Genomic DNA, 12985 nt, shown 5'->3' on the forward strand with positions numbered 1-12985 from the left:
TACCAACTGCCTCCTATTTGCAATATTTGGTAGTGTTTTTAGGGCTCACATTTGACACTTAACAACCCCCTTTTTTAAAACTAAACTATAGCCTGCTCCCTGTTTTTATATAGCCCATGATCTTAGAATAGTTTTCACATATCTAAATTGTTATAAATCAAAATATAAATAATATTGTTGACATATGAAAATTACATGAAATTTCAATGTCAGTGTCCATAAATAGAGCTTTATGGGAATACAGCTATACCTGTTTGTTTGCCTATGGCTGCCTTTCAACTTCGGAGGAGGAAAGATGCCTGAAAAGCCTAAAATATATACTATATGACCCTTACAGAAAAAGTTGTCCAATGCCTACTTAAGCTCCCTTCAGCCAAAGTTTCAAGACGCCTTTCCTAGAAAAGCTTTACTTCTCTGCTAAGGCTTCCCAGGGCTACTGTGAAAATTGAACTAAGCAATATATGCAAAGTACTGAAAATGGCATCTGTTTCAACGTTTGTATTCAAATTAATGTTAGCTCTTTTGTCTCGACTCTTTCCCCCCTTGTCTATCCCTTAGAAGTGTGTTCCCCCAGATTTCATCTGCATTTTATCCTTCTCTTTTCACACTCTTTCTTCTATACCTCATTCCTCTCATAGCCTCAAGCATCATCTCCATACTTGTGACTCTCAAAAAATTACATACTCCAGTCCAGATCCTGCTTTACCTGGGTGCCCTTCAAAAACGCAAGCTGAGCACATCCAAAATTAATCTCATCTTCCCTCGAAAATATGTTCCTTCTTTGTATTCATGATCTCAGTTAATAACACTGCTATCCACCCACCTCCCACCCCAAAAATCTCATCTTTTCCTTTCTATCTTTTTCTCACCCTTCATGTCCAGCTGGTCAATGGAACCTTTCTACTGCATTTTGGGAGCTTGTCCTACTATCCACAGAGTCACCATTTTAAGTTCTTTTCATTTCTCTTTTGGAATTTTTAACTATATCTCCTGGAATTTCTAACCCAATGGACCAGTCTGGTCCTATTTGGATCTATCCTCTACATTTCCACTAGAATTACTTTTCACCTTCCTGCATAGCAAATGGAATCATAGGGCTCCCTGCTTACCCACCCCTGTAATGTTGATTGGCCACAAAAATCTGTCCAAACACTTGAACCTGGCCTTTTACAATCTTGTTGTCACCTCGTCCCTCGATTCCTTCAACAAATATTTATTGAGCACGTACTATGTGCCAGTACTATTCCAGATTATTGGTAAATAAGACCACCAGAAAGGGGGTTCCAATTCAGCAGAACAAATGAAGATTAAATAAAATAGGAATGCATTTCCCTTTTCCCCATATTGGAAAAGGCAGCCTGTCATAGTGACTTCTGTGTAGAATACCTTAACCTTCAAATACTTACTCTTGTGTGGATACTTTCCCCAACTTGTAGATATCAGAGTTAATTCCAGCCTTCTTTATATTCTCTGGGCAAGCTCTAGTATTTAAACACAATATTATACATTCCTCCTATTCTTACCTCACCAGATTGTCAACATCATATTATATTCAGAGACTGTCTTCTAGTGATGCCCCAGGCCTAATCCAGTAGTCATTATAGGTGCTTTGTTTAATTAATTGTGTCTCTTCTAGGACTACAGGCCAAAAACTATCTTATAGCTGCACTATAATAGTAAGCAATATCTGAAAAAAATCAAAAAAGTAAAAAAAAATACTTAGACAACTTATGTTGCACATGAATAAATAGTATGAATAAAATAATATTTTGCATTTTAAGCAATTAATTTTAATAATTGGCTTTTTCATTTTTTTAGTTCAGGAAAAGTCAAATAATTTGCCATTAAAGGCATACTTAGCTGTTAAAATTTTTTCTGCTAATTTTGCCTCTCATTTTAGTATGTTCAAAGCATATTTTAGTAAAAGATAAATCATCTTTTTGCCAAGAAATATTTGAAACTATTATCCTCACAATAGTATATTTGTTTTATATGAATAATAAATTTATATCCTGTAGATCTTCAAGTCATAAACATGCAGAAAATAGAGAATGATGGATGAGCTGTGGAAAGATTCAAGGAAATAATTATAATAATAACTTCTCCAATATTTAAGATGTGCCAAAGGGGAGATCCAGGAAATTACCATGCAGTTAACATTAATACTAGGAAAGAATAAGAACAAATAATAATAGAATTGATCAGGAAGTACTTATGCAAGAACAATTTAATGAGCAAGCAGCAGCATGAGTTCATCTAGAAAGATCATGGAATACAAACCCAGCAGAAAGTTTGAGTACAAGCAGAGTCAGCCAAAAAAACTCTGTCGACTTCAAATTATGCCCATAGCCATGTGAAAAATAGGTGTTTTAAATTAAGATAATCTTAAAAGAATAAATATAAAATTAACTGTTGGTTGATATAAAGACAGCAATTAATTTTAAAAACTTGCAATTCAAAAGATACCTTTGATCCAACCACACCTTTATCACAGGACTCCCGTGTTGTATGAGTGCCAATGGTATTACTTCAATATTCTTACTCCATCTCCCAACAATTGCTCAGATCTTGCTAATAAGTGATTTTCAAGCCAGCCAAACATGGACTGTTTACACAGGCTGTCTACGTGAATGCCTGCAACATGAAAACTAGTACAGATAAAATCCTGACAAGAGGATAGCTGTTAGCAATCCATAGGCTGCAGGTGAGTGCATCAAATATTACTTTTTTAAAAGATAATTTCTTTATTTGTAAGGGAGTATTAGGCCTGCAGTGTCAAGTTAAATATTCTAAATGGACCGCAGAAAGCTTTATTCCTTAGGAGTTTTCTCTCGCCTAAAGGAGATCAAATCAGCTATAACATCTCCCCTTTGTCAGACATGTCTTTCACTGATTAGGAAGGAACCCCCTGCTTGGACCAAGAATCATGCAACTCAGTCAGCAGGAGAGAGTGTGCCCTGAGCCCGCAGAAGCCTTCTCAAGGTGGCTCGGTGCTGCAGAAGCATCGGCCAAGAGGGCAGCCTCTGCAGTAAGTAAAGGAGGGCCAGCATGATTGTGCAAATGAACTTTTTGATGATAATAAAGAAGGAGCCACCCACTAAAACTGAACCAAAATAAGAAATATTGTAGGAAATATTTGGATTGCATTCTGAAGATAGTGGGAATTTGACTAAAATTGAAATGGCCTCATCTCACCTTTCTTTAGCCAATTAAATTCAAACAAAACTTTGCAAACGTCACCATTTTTCTAGAATGTTTAATTTGAAAGGCTGTTGTGTTCTCTTTATGGATCAAAATATATACTATTTGGCATCCTAAATACCCACTTTGATATTTCCAGATACTTCATTTCTCAGCACCTTCAATTTTTATCATTTATTATATAAAACTTCATTTTTAACATTAAATATTTAAGAAATTGATACAATTCTTATGTCAGTACAGAGCACAATATATTAACAATAATTCAATGATTATTAAAAATAATATTCATAGATTTAAAACAGTCACACATTATAACTCTCCTGTTGGGAATTCTATTTGTGTAATATTTTTTCATTCTTTCCTATCATTTATCAACATTTTTGTTGGTGAATATTGTTACCTTCCTTATTTAAGAAAGTGAAATTAATTCAACATTAAATTGATCTACCTTCAATTTACTACATCTGACTTCATGTCTAAAATTAAGAATAGCTATATTTCTATTAATTTTCTCCTCTTATGAGCATTTAATTTTTAAATGTTTAACTGAGTTAAAGCAAAATATAACTTAAATAATATCTTTAACATTTTTAGATTCTTACTAGCTTTTACAAATTTTATTATATCCACCAATTTATTGGATAATATCCTTATGCCCTGGTGGGGTAAAACCTGGCAAACATTCCTTCTCCGGCTTTATAAATGAAGGTGACAAGAAATAATGCCTGATTAATAATCTACGAAGTTTATAACTTTGTTTTTTTAAGGGGTTACCTTTGTAAGAGATAAAAAATAAGAATGGTAGAGCAGTTGTTTACTCACTCTACATATTCATTTCTGACAGTACACTTTACAGACTATTGGAATAAATTACCTGAGATATAGACCCTCATTAGAATACATAGCACTGTAAATCTTGATTATAGTTAATGAGGCTATCTATATGCCTCAGTCAAAAATGTTCAATAGTGCTGTTTTGTCATCATAGTAATCTCTTTCTCTATATTCCTATAAAGCTGTTTAAAGCAGGATACTAATTTTGGTTAAGTATATTGAGTAAGATAGATAGGTCCCTTAGGATTTCTTAGAATGGTGACTGTGTACTTGAATATTTGAACAACATAATATTTAGAATTATTGGTGTTAATAAAATAAGCTAACATTTATTGAGCATTAACTATAGACCAGGCACTCTCTATTTGCTTTACCTTTATTAATTCATTTAATCCTCATTCACACTGAATTAGATACTATTAGTTCACATATTTTGGAGACTAAATAATTTTCCCTAGTTCATACAACTAGTAAACAGGATATTCAAAAACCCTTATTTTAAGGAAAGATGTTAACTAAAATAGTTTGGCCAAACTCCTCTTGACGCCTCAAGAGAGAATGGAAAATGGACTCCAAGTCTCTGAATTCCTAGTTAACATCTCTTCCCATAAAACCATACTACATTTTATTTTCGAAAACAGTACAATCATAGGCACACTCACAGGGGAGAAGCCATTGGGTTTTCAGTTTAGTGCCAGCAAAAAGTGCCCATTAATGGTGCCCCTGATAACCCTTGTTCTCCAAACAGTTCCCTTGCTAAGCTCCCTGCCTTCTTGTTCATTTTGCTAATTTTTTATAGTGATGTAACTGTTATATAAAATTTGGATAATAGAAACAAGCATAAGAAGAAAACATAATTTTAAAATACCCATAATTATTACTTTCAGAAATAACCCCTGTATGCATTTTAGTGAATATAAGTCTATTTTTTCTATGTGTATGCATGGATATGAGTATATTTGTGTCACTGTTTTAGATATTTTGAATAACAGTATACATACTGTTCCATAAATTAATTTTCACTAATTTGCATATCATGAACATTATCCGTATTAAATATCCTTCTACATTACTCTCAGTAGATAAGTTCTATTTCAGATGTATTATAATTCAGTTAACCAACCCTGTATTTCAGGAACACTAGGGTTTGTTCCAATTATGTGCTATTATGCATAACATCCTTGTATATAAATCTTTGCATATATTCATGATTATTATTTAAAATAAATTCCTGCTTGGTGCAGTGTATGCAATAATCCTATAATATTAGTTTTTTTCTACTTATGAGAATACCAGCTTTCTCGTATCCTCGCAAAAATTGATTTCAGGTGTTACCATCTTTTGTCTTTAATCTTTGGTAACTTTATAGGTAAAAAACTGCACCTTGTTGTTTTAATTATATTTTTATTACCTTTTTCACATTTATCAAGCATTGCACTTCTTTTGTATACTCTGTCAAATTTTTACTCCAGTCTTATTTTTAGAGTTGTGTCTTTCCTAGGTGATCTAGGATCGGACACCAGCCAAGCCCTGGCCTCAGCCAAAGCGGGGCGTGCTGTCTTCACTCACCCAGCCTTCCAATGCCTGCTCCCCTTTAGTTCCCTGTTCCCATTTCCAGTTTCATGGTGGCAGTGCATTCGGATCCTGCCTTATATGGCACATACTGAGAGGAAAGAGAGAAAGAAGACTTAACTTACATAAAAATTTCAAATTTTAAATAGTAGAAACAAATAATTAGAAAGATATCAACAGGTTTATCTCTTTTTTTAAAGCATCAAAAAGCTAGTACATCCCTGGCCAGCATGCAGAAGTGCCTGCTTCTCACTAAAGTGACTGCCATTTATTAAAGCACCTGCTATGTGCCAGGCACAGTGTCCAAAGCTTTTATACAGACTCTTTTCTTTAACCTTGACAAAAGTTTAAGAAACATTATCTTCTATACTGAAACATCTAAAGGAAAAAGGACTCACGGTCATGGACAACAGTGTGGTGATTGCTGAGGGGGGAGAGTTGAAGGGGACTAAATGGTAATGGGAAAAAATACAATAAAGCTTAAATAAAAAAATAAATAAAACATCCATATCAGAGGGGAAACATGTATGTGCACGGAGCTGACAAGCAGCAAAGCTGGGCTTCACCTTGACTGTTGTGTTTAAACTGGACCATTACTCTTCCCAATAATAATGATGCCATTAATTTCTTGGAAACTTTCTCCTCATACGCTTATGTCTGATAATATAACATCCCTGGGAGCAAACCCCACCCTTTTAATAGGTTTCACCCAGAATAGCTGATTCTCTAAGAACCTACAGTCTTCAAAATTATGATCATTTCTAAAACTAACTTGAAATTTAGTACAGACATGACTATGATTAATAATTTACAGCATTAAATAGATTTAAAAATAAAAAGCTCTTCTGAATCTTCAGCAGTAATCAAAGAAGCATTTCCTAATTTCACCCACAGATTCTGGAATGTGGTTGTCACCCTCTTTTCTTCAAAGGCCATCTCTTTCCCAATTATAATTGCCAGTGGGACATCGGTACAAAGTCTTTAAACTAACAAACCTGATCAGGTGCCTGCCATAGGCAGCTCAATACATCTCCACCTCCCTCACCAGCACCACCACTCCACTTATTGTTTAAGTCCTTGCTATCCTGCCGTGGCACTGTTTCTCGTCCTAAAGTAGTGCAGGTCCTTGTTACTTCTAGTCTAGTCCTCTGTTATTTTTGTTTCCAACATCTTTATACTCTGATCTACCCTATACATCATGCTCCTCCTCAAAAGCCTCAGTCACTCCTCAGTCGCCTAATTAAACTCAAAGCCCTTTACTAATTTCTGAACTCCACATTCATGCTAGCCCCATCTTTTCAGTTCTTTCTACCACTGTTCTCTCTTAGCACTGTAAATGCATAAGCTCTTATGCCACAGAACCTGGTATCTTGGTTCTGTTCCTTACAAGTCATATAATCTTGAGCAACTTGTTTATCTTCTTTACCTCAGCCTTCTCATATATAAATGGGTATAATAATGTACTCATTTATAGATGAGTTTTCTGTGATAATGAATTAGGTTAATAGATATGAAGAGCTTAATGTGTTCTGAAGTACAGTAAAGATCTAATAAATGATAGCTATTATTATTATTCATATGCTCTACACAATTCCAGCAATCCTTCCGATACAAATAATAAATGTTTTGCCAAAGTACTTTTACACATACTATTCCCCTGATTCCCAGTTCTAACACTCTAATCATCAAGACCCATCTTAAACAATGTTTCTGTTAAGACATATTGCTCATATAGGCTCAAAGTTGGTCTTATATCTCATTTGCATTTGTGGGAATTCTTAACATGTTCCAGGCACCCTGTGCATATGATGAACTCAGGTAGGGCCCTGCCCCAGTGGCACAGTCTAGCGGGGAAGGGGGATGCTGTCTCCCTCCTGGGGTAGCCCATGCAGCGCTCCATGTCTTCCTCGGCTTTGCTTTCCCACCATGCCCTCCTGCAGAAACCCAGGCTTACTACATATTTGGTTACATTGTAGAAAAGTTGGTATTTTGTGAAAATTCAAATTCAAAATATAATTTTGTGAAAATTCAAAAAATATAACTTACCGTATGGTAACTCTATGCTTAACATTTGAGCGAAGTGTTTTCCAAAATGGCTGTACCATTTTACATTCCTACCAGCAGTGACTGAGGGCCCCAATTTCTCCGCATCCTTGCCAGTACCTACTATTATCTGACTTTTTGATAATAGCTGTCCTAGTAGTTATGAAGTAATATCTCATTATGATTTTGACTTGTATTTCCCTGATTACTAATAATGTTGAGCATTTTTTCATGTGCTCATTGACCATTTGTCCATCTTCTTTAAGGAAATATCTACTCAGATCTTGTGCCTATTTTTAAATTGGGTTATTTTTGTTTTTATTATTGATAGGCATAAAGCTCTTTATATGTTCTGGATATAAGTCCTTATCAAATATATGATTTGCAAATATGTTCTTTATTCTTTGGGTTCTCTTATTTAACTTTGTTAATGTTGTCCTTTGAAGCCCAAGAGTTTTTAATATTAATGAAATCCAATTTATCTATATTCTTTGTGTTGCTTAAGCATTTGGTGTCATGTCTAAGAGTATGCATAACCCAGAGTTATGCAGGTTTACTCCCATGTTTATTATTGTTTTATAATTTTACCTCTTACACTTAAATCTATTATCCATTTTTTTAGAAGAAAATATCTAATCTTCTTTGAGTTAATTTTTGCTTATGGTAGTGTAAGAGATGCATCTTCATTCTTTTGCGTGTGAATATCCAGTCCAGTACTATTTGTTAAAAAGACTATTCGTTCTTATTGAATTGTCTGGTTAGTCTTGTCAAAAATCAATTAACCATAATATGCTGGTTTAGTATTTGGACTGAATGCTATTCTACTGATCTCACATACATCTGTCTTTATGCCACTAACACACTGTCTTGGTTATTATGGCTTTGGGGTAAATTTTGAAATCAGGAATTGTGAGTTCTACAATTTTCTTCTTTTTCAGGATTGTTTTTGCTAGTCTGGGTCTCTTCTACTTCCATATGAATTTTTGAATTACCTTGCTAATGTCCTGAAAAACAGCTTGTTGAGATTATGATAGGGATTGTGTTTAATCTTTTTAATGATTTGGAGATTATTGCTGTTTTAATAATAATGAATCTTCCAACCCATGAACATGGAATGTCATTTCATTCATTTAGGTTTAATTTACTATCTTTCAACAATGTTTTGTGGTTTTCAGAGCGTAAGTATTATACCCTTTTTGTTAAATGGATTCCTAAGTATTTTGTTCTTTTGACCTACAATAAATGTAGTTTTTTATTAACTTCATTTTTGTACTCTTCATTGCTGGTATATAAAAATACAACTGACTTTGTTTATTGACCTTATATCCTAAAGCTTTGCTGAACTTGGTCATTAGTTATAACAGCTTTTAAATTAATTCCTTAGGATTTTCTAAACATTAAATCATGTCATTTGCAAATAGAAACACCTTTGTTTCCTCTCTAATCTGGATGTCTTTTATTTCTTTTTCTTGTCTGATTGCCCTCTGGCTAGGACCTTTAGTACAATTACAATATTGAATAGAGGTGTGGAGAGCTGACATCTTTGCCTTGTTCCTGATCTTAAGCAGAAACATAGTCTTTCACTATTAAGTGTGATGTTAGTAAGTTTTTCATAGATAGACTTTATAGTTTCTTGAGTGCTTTTATCATGAAAGGGTGTTGGATTTTGTCAGATATTTTTTCTGATTTATTATGATGATCCTGTGGTTTTTTGCCCTTGGTTCTACTGAAATGGTGTATTACGCCAATTGATTTTTGGTAAAATAATTTTTCATTTCTATGAAAAATCTCACTTTGCTATGGTATATAATCCTTTTTATATGTAACTGGATTGATTTTCTATCATTCTGTTGGGGTTTTTATATATATTCATAAGAAATACTTGCCAGTAGTTTTATTTTCTCCTGAGGGTAATATTGGACTGACAGCATGATTTGGAAATGACACTTCCTCTTTTCTTTTTTGAAAGGTTTTATAGACATGAGCCTACCCCATGCGCTGAGAAACCCAGCCCTGTGGTGTCCCAAGGCCTGCCCTCCAGCAAGGACCCAGTTGTACCCCTGAGGACACTCTACCAGGTGCGAAGCTAGGCAGTGGGCTGGGCACCAGGAGGCCTTCACCCACTTCACCAACCAGACCCAGGGCTAGGACTGGCACTTCAGAGCCACGCAGTACACATGCCTGTTGCTTAGATATTTGTTAGAGACAAAGCTAACAAATAAAAGATAGTAATGAAGCTCTAGAAACTGGAACATAATGTGAGCAACCAGCCGTAAGTGATTCAAACTCGGTAATTTGGTATGTACACTGTACAGGTTACTCAGCAAAGCATTCATGCCACGAACCTGGTGCTCCGCTTATGCCTGACATTTGCCAACCTGAGCCTGAACCGTGTGGTTTATTTCACCTGTGACACCGCCCTTTGGGTGAGGAGAGTAGGGCTAGCCTCCAGCGTTAACAAGGAGAGAAAGCGAATGTGGGCAGAACACCATTACTTACTATTCTCTCCTGCTTAGCCTGGCTTGGGGACGGGGAGGGGACAGGAGGGATCTGTATGAAATCTCCCTTCAGATGGAACAGGTCACACAGTATAGGGCAAAGAGGGAGAAGTCACCATCCCAGGATCCTCTGAGGTATAGTGTGGCTGATGAGAAAATTGAATGGCTCCAGTTCTTTCTCCTATTCTTATTCCCATCTTTGAGTAAGCATCCTCCTTTGCTCCTGCACATAGTGAAAAACGTCTGTGATATCCTGAATCTCTCCGGCCAGCTGGGGATCTATAAGTCAAAACCTGGCGTCTTTGAACTCGAACGTCTTGTGTCCTCCATAGCAAGCATCGTTACCGTGGCTGGGCCTCACAGGAAGCTGAAGACTCATACCTCTTACTGGAATAGACATTTGCATTAGACACAGACCACATCTTTTTTTTTTAATTTAATTTAATTTATTTTTTTCAAATACATTTGTCTCTGCCTACCCCCCACCACTTTCCCTTGCCCCCTCCCTTTCTCTCTCCCTCCCTCAGCTCTTCCCCTTTGGTTTTGTCCATGAGTCCTTGCTGTATGTTCCTTGACTTTCCCCTTCCCTTCCTTTTCCCTGCACCCCCTCCCTCCTTCCCTCTTGTCTCTGTTGATTTCTTTCCACATCTTATTATGCTAAAGACTTATTCAGGAGAAGGGCCTGGCATGTGAGCAGAGGTCGGGCCAAGAATGGAGAATGGGAGAGCATGAAGATTCATAAACATTTTTTGCAGTGCTGGGATGACTTCTGAATTTCTGAGTATTTTCCCTTCATCTAACATTCATTGAGCTCTTTTATATACATAGTAGGAGCTTAGTGTTTGCTGAATGAATGAAAATTGAAAGAAAAAATTTTTAAAGGCTTAAACTAACAAGTACATGGTAATATACAGTAACTTTTGGGCTGTGTGCCTCACTGCTTTGCACAACTACAGCGGGTCTGATTCACAGCCCTCAGATCCAGTAGAGGCCCCTTCCTCCGCAGAGGCCACTGCCAGGATGCGGGGAGCTGGGCTTAAAGCCTCTTAAATTGCTCACCCTGACATCAGTGCACTCCTGTCCTTCCTCTGTCTGGAGGTGGAATCAGAAACTCATCAGGCACCTTCAAGTAGAAATTGAGTCTTTACTTAGTACAGTGACTAAGCAAAAAATCAGAAGCAGACAGAAAAAACATGAGGTAAAAATAACCTGGCAGGTCACAATGTGTACCTGTAGGTAGCCTGTGACAGCAGAGGAAACTGAAGTTTAAAAACAAGAACCTATATACCCCAATGTTCATAGTAGCATTATTTACAATATCCAAGTACTATAATACTTAGACTATAAATAGTCTAACTGCCCATCAGTAAATGAGTGGATCAAAAACTGTGGTACATTTACACAATGGAATACTATGCAGAAGAAAGGAAGAAGGAACTCCTACCCTTCATGACAGCATGGATAGAACTGGAGAGTGTTATGCTAAGTGAAGTAAGTCAGGCGTTGAAAGACAAATACCATATGGTCTCACCTATAAGTGGAACCTAATCAACAAAACAAACAAGTGAGTAAAATAGAACCAAATACATGAAAATAAAGAACAAACTGACAGTGACCAGAAGGGAGGTGGGAGGGAGATAAAGGGGGAAAAAGGGGAAGGGTCAAGTCAAGGAACAACATGTATAAAGCACCCATGGACAAAGACAAGGGGGGAGGACTGAAGGTGGGAGGTGGGGGGTGATTTGGGCACGGGAGGGTAATGGGGGAAAAATGAGGACAACTGTAATTGAACAACAACTTACAAATTAAAAAAAAACAAAACAACAACAACACTGAGGCCAGAACCTCATTCCTCTGATTCTCAGTCCAGTGTTCCTTCTGTGATATTTCACTGCCTTTTTGGTGGAGTGGGAGCAGAAGACTCTCCAGAATTCCTGTATGAGAAGCCTTTTTGAGAACCTGTGGGTCAATGGTTTCTATTTTCTCCAAAAATTAAAACTATATTTAGATATATCAGCTAGATTGTTTTATGTAAAGGTATATGACGATTCAGGCATTTCCACATTAATTTTCATCAAAATTTGTGCAATTGTAACAGTGGGAAAATGTAACCCATTCTTTTGACATTGTTTCTGAAAGTGCTGGCTCTGACTAACATGTAGCTTGTAGAGGAACAGCATGTTTGTATAAGAAGCCTAGGAACTAACTTCAAAAGATAGAGCTCTGGGAGATTTGCTGACCTTCACATGTGGAGCAGGATGACGGGAAGCTGAGACGATGTGAATCCAGGATGACTAAACCAGAATGATACTCAATGGACCATCATTTGCCTTATCAGAATGGATGGTACTCGTCTGCGCGTAGAGAACTTTTCAACCCCATCCCTTGATCTCTCTGTTCCCCTCTCCCTCCTTATAAAAACCTCAGCCTCCACTGAGAGGTAGAGACGGCCTTTTTGACATGAGTCCCCCATCTTCTCAGACGATGGGCTCTGTGACATCAGTCCCCATCTTCCAGATGGCGGACATCTGCAAATAAACCACTTTCCTGTCCATCAGCACCTGCCTCTTGAGTACTGGCTTTTGCAGTGGCAGGCAGCCAGACCTGCTTCCGGTTACACAATTAAGTTTCATGAATGCTCTGAATTAAGTTTCAGGAGGATCACAATTTTCTATGGTAAGTCAGACCTCTTATGTGTAGGGTGGTTGGAAAGGTGGAAAGAGCCATAGGGGCTGGTTTGAAGGGGACATCTTAATATTGCGTGGAGGCCACTTACTCCTGTTCCTACTTTCTATCTTGTGTGTTGGGTTCTTACTTGTGATGGCAGATCCTTC

General features: G+C 36.8%; 1 pseudogene; it reads left to right on the forward strand.

Moving 5' to 3' along the window:
- The first annotated feature begins 2926 nt into the window (after window positions 1-2926).
- On the forward strand, window positions 2927-10560 carry LOC129079811 (peroxisomal membrane protein 11A-like; annotated as a pseudogene).
- The last annotated feature ends 2425 nt before the right edge of the window (window positions 10561-12985 follow it).

The sequence above is a fragment of the Pteronotus mesoamericanus genome, unplaced genomic scaffold (genome assembly GCF_021234165.1).
Source record: "Pteronotus mesoamericanus isolate MK-2021 breed Mesoamerican mustached bat unplaced genomic scaffold, CSHL_Meso_final contig_82, whole genome shotgun sequence".
Classification (NCBI taxonomy): Eukaryota; Metazoa; Chordata; class Mammalia; order Chiroptera; family Mormoopidae; genus Pteronotus; species Pteronotus mesoamericanus.